Source organism: Octopus bimaculoides, chromosome 26, assembly GCF_046866305.1.
Source record: "Octopus bimaculoides isolate indiv1 chromosome 26, ASM4686630v1, whole genome shotgun sequence".
NCBI lineage: Eukaryota > Metazoa > Mollusca > Cephalopoda > Octopoda > Octopodidae > Octopus > Octopus bimaculoides.
Window position 1 is genome coordinate 11,217,300 of NC_142953.1, and position 5,000 is coordinate 11,222,299.

The window sequence follows — 5,000 nt, forward strand, 5'->3', positions numbered from 1 at the left end:
GGTTTGTTTATGTCTTGCCAATTAAGTGGGTCAGCAATTGAAAGGAATTTTCGATGTACCAGACTGAAAGAAAATAAGTCTTGTGGTCGATTTGACCTCCTAAACCCCATTGCTGCAGTCTGATGATTGAAACAAATAAAAAAGTATGGTAAAATGTTGAGTGATCCCTCCATTTAAGTACTTGTCTTTATATGTAATGTGAAACTTCAAAGTCACTATCAGCCTTTACTTCGTGAAATAAATGTAATACTCTACTTAAGTTGAGTGACCCTCCAATTGATGTTTGATTTTTATATAACGACATATAAAAGCAAACATTTATATATTTCTAGACACATTATGTGTGTGCATGTATAAATATATATATATGTGTGTGTGTACATATGTATATATATGTATATGTATATATATGTATATGTATGTATAATTGTAGGATTTAATATACGCCAAAGAGAATTTATTTTGATAGTGAACGGCAATTATTAGTTTGTGTACTGATTTATGGTGTCATAATTGCACCAGTTCATAGCTAAGCTATAACTACCCAAATGTTGTTTGTAGTATGTACGAAAGCCACCCGCAAAGGTGTATTTTGTCTAGAAATAATATATATAGACATATAACGTATCTGGTCTGGCTGTTTTCAATCGATTGGCAATAAATTCAAAATCATATTTATTTATTTTATTTCCTGAGAAATATTAGGTTCGGTATACTTCTACCAATACTTGCATAAATTATTGTAGTGTGTGTGTGTGTAAGTATATATATTTGTATGTATGGGTGTATGTATATATATATATATATATATATATATATATATATATATATATATATATATATATATATATACCTACATATATCGTTACTATTATGTTAAACTATTGTATGTCCAATTTTGGCCAAATGCATTTTTTTTCAATATCTATTTTTGCTTGCAACAGCTGGTTCTTTTAGTCAAACTATCATATCTCCAGCTGCTTCAGATGCCAAGATATCAAAAATTTTGCTATAGAATGGTGAAACAATTTTTATGTTTTCTGAAAAAGAAATGCTTTGGACTTACGACACTCTTGCATAATAGAAATGACATATATATATATATATATAAATTTGTTTCGATAATTTCAATTGATTTTAATCAATTTAAATTTCCTTTCTATTTGAAAATTAGTTATGAAACACGTGTAATCTTTTTATTTTATTTATCTTATGATATTTACTTTACTTTATATTATACTCATTTATTGTGCTTTTAATTATTAATTTTTCTATATGTGATAGTGGATTTTCATCGATGAGTTCTTGAAACTTGGTTATTTTCCCTAAAACTATATATTTTTATATATATTTTATCTATAAAGCTCAATTTAATTTTAATTTTTTATAAATTGATTTTAATTGAGTTTTTACCTGTAATTTTGGATTTTGTCCCTAATATTATTATATATATACATATATATATATATATATATATATATATATATATATATATATATATATATATTTATAAACATAATTAAGGGATCAGCAAGCATTTGCTTCACCATATACCGAAGTTCAGAAATAACAGCTAAAAAAGCTGAAACTCCAACAGATAGCATTACTTGTAACTCACTATCTGTTGGAGTCTCAGCTTTTTTAGCTGCTATTTCTGAACTTCGGTATATGGTGAAGCAAATGCTTGCTGATCCCTTAATTATGTTAATAAATGTATGGGAACTTTTAAATAAGTTCTTCACCGATAATGGTGCTTACATACCGAAGGGCTTGGTAAAAATTATTAATTGTTGATTTATTAATAAATTAATAAATTGATAAATCTTTACCCTTTTAATTTGTAATAAATATATATATATATATATATATATATATATATATATATACATATATATATATATATATATATACATATATATATATATATATATACATATATATATATATATCATCATCATCATCATCGTTTAACGTCCGCTTTCCACGCTCAAAATGGTGCATCTCATGTGCCACCCGCACAAGAGCCAGTCCAGGGGCACTGGCAACGATCTTACTTGGCTTGCCGGGTCTTCTCACACACACCACATTTCCAAAGGTCTCGGTCAGTAGTCATCGCCTCGGTGAGGCCCAATGTACGAAGGTCTTACCTCACCACCTCAGCCCAGGTCTTCCTGAGCCTACCTCTTCCATGGGTTCCCTCAACTGTTAGGGTGTGGCACTTTTTCACGCAGCTATCCTCATCCATTCTCACCACATGTCCATACCAGCGCAATCGTCTCTCTTGCACACCACAACTGATGCTTCTAATGTTCAGCTTTTCTCTCAAGATACTTACACTCTGACGGGTATTCACATTGACATTACACATCCAACGGAGCATACTGGCTTCATTCCTTGCGAGCTTACGTATGTCCTCAGCAGTTACAGCCCATGTTTCACTGCCATGTAGCATGGCTGTTCGTACGCATGTGTCATACAGTCTGCCTTTTACTCTGAGTGAGAGTCCCTTTGTCGCCAGCAGGGGTAAGAGCTCTCTAAACTTTGCCCAGGCTATTCTTATTCTAGCAGCTACACTTTCAGCGCACCCACCCCCACTACTAACTTGGTCGCCCAGATAGCGGAAGCTATCGACTACCTCTAGTTTTTCACCCTGGAATGAGATAGAAGTTGTTTCCTGTTTATTTACAGTCTTTATTGCACCTGAACATCTGCCACAAACAAAAACTAACTTGCTAGTTAACCTGCCTTTGATGTTGCTGCACCTCTTATGTGTCCATAGCTTGCACCGGGTACATCTTATAGAGTTACTACCTACTCCTTTACTACATACTGAGCAGGGCCATCTACCTGAAGGAGTTTGTGTTTTATCTACCTTCCTACTTATTAGGATTTTGGTTTTAGCTGGGTTGACTCTAAGGCCCTTCAATTCTAGACCTTGCTTCCACACCTGAAACTTCTCCTCTAGTTCTGATAGTGACTCCGCAATTAGGGCAAGGTCATCAGCATAGAGGAGCTCCCAGGGGCAACCTGTCTTGAACTCCTCTGTGATTGCCTGGAGGACTATGATAAATAAGAGGGGGCTGAGGTCGGAACCTTGGTGGACCCCTACCTCTACCCGGAATTCATTGCTGTACTCATTTCCAATCCTCACCTTACTGGCAGCATCTCTGTACATGGCTCGCACAGCTCTCACTAACCATTCTTCTATCCCAAGTTTCCTCATTGACCACCAGATAAGGGATCGGGGGACCCTGTCAAAGGCTTTCTCCATGTCAACGAAAGCCAGGTACAGAGGTTTATCCTTAGCTAGGTATTTCTCCTGCAGCTGTCTCACTAGAAATAAGGCATCAGTAGTGCTTTTACCTGGCACGAACCCAAACTGCATCTCATCTAAATTGATTCGCTCCCTAATTAGTTGGGCTATGACCCTCTCTGTAACTTTCATAACCTGATCTAACAGCTTGATGCCTCTGTAATTATTTGTATCTAAAGCGTCACCTTTACCTTTGTAGCAGTTGACTATGATGCTGCTACACCAGTCATTGGGTATGACTCCTTCGTGTATCACCTGGTTCGTAATACGGGTGACTAGGCTATAGCCAACACTGCCAGATATTTTGAGCATTTCTGCAGTGATTCCTGATGGGCCGGGGGCTTTCCCGGTCTTCATACTCTTAATTGCTTTATCTACCCCGGTACTATCTATATATATATATATATATATATATATATATATATATCATCATCATCGTTTAACATCCGCTTTCCAATGCACTTGGCATGTTAATGAAGGCAAATTTTGCAGTTGTGTGGTTAGTAGTAGAATTTGCGAACCCATAATCTGGATGATTGTAGTCATGTCATCTATGTGGCTGGTTGGCTTCATGCTCTTGCTTGATGGGGCTGGGGTCATTCTGAGTTAGTGGTCCCAGAGGTGTGATCATATGTAGAGCTGAACAAGTCTACCGGTGCTCTCCATTGCTGACAGTCTCATACCAGCCCCATCTGCATCCTCCAAGGTGAAGTCAAGCCCCTGGAGATCTTCCTCAGTCACATCCAGCCATTGGGTGCGGGTCCTGCCATAAGACTTCTTCCAGCCTGCAGTTATGTATCTATAAGAAATTCTTCCTTTTCGACATCCCCTGTCAATTTGTTAAATTCAAGAAATGGGCTGGTCTTGGAATATCATTGCCAAAAATCTTTCACACAATGTAGAGAGCATTTCATTGAATGAAATCCTTTGATATTTCTGGAATTCTTTGAAATTATCTGATTATTTGGAAACTCTCTTGTATGTGATGACAAAGGATTTTTAGTAGATAAAATTGCTTTCTCTTTGTTACATGAGATAACATAATATTGTGTCCATTTTTGAGTGTTTTGACCTAATATCGACAAAATGACTTGCTTTTGTCTGTTGTCCATTATAAACATTTCCACTTTCATTTTATCAGATTATATTCTATTTAGTTTTATTTTCCTTTTATTGTGAACTTTTTCTCATTTTCAGCTTTATTCATTTTCCGTTTTATTTTCCTAATTCAATTTTTCAATGTATATATGTATAAAATTAAATTCTTTTTACTGAAATTTTCTCCTTATTTTCACTCCTATTTCTCCTTCCTTCTATGCATTTTATCACCGACCTTTACTTTCCAGTACTCTGTTTTCCACTGTCTCTTGATCTGCACATAACCTTTTTATCAAATTAGTTACATTCTTCAATACCACTCATTGCAAAGACATATCCCTCTAGCATCTACCGCTTCCCACTACACTGTTTCTAGTTTTCTTTTCTCTCTGCTTTAAGTCAGTTTCATTGTGTTATATTTTCCTTCTATCTTCCTTCTCATACATGTATAGTGTGTGTGTGTGTGTGTGTGAATTTATATATACTTATACTAAGAACATTACACCATGGTGCAATCAAATTGTCACATTTCTCACTTTCTTTTCTTATTTCATTCTCTCTTTTTCTTTTTTCCACATCACACTGCTCC

The 5,000-nt window shown here is 35.3% G+C and overlaps 1 protein-coding gene across 2 annotated transcripts in view; it reads left to right on the forward strand.

Moving 5' to 3' along the window:
• LOC106881685 (uncharacterized) overlaps positions 1-5,000 on the forward strand; it is a 580,809-nt gene that overhangs the window by 317,013 nt on the left and 258,796 nt on the right. The gene's annotated exons all lie outside the window — the stretch shown is intronic.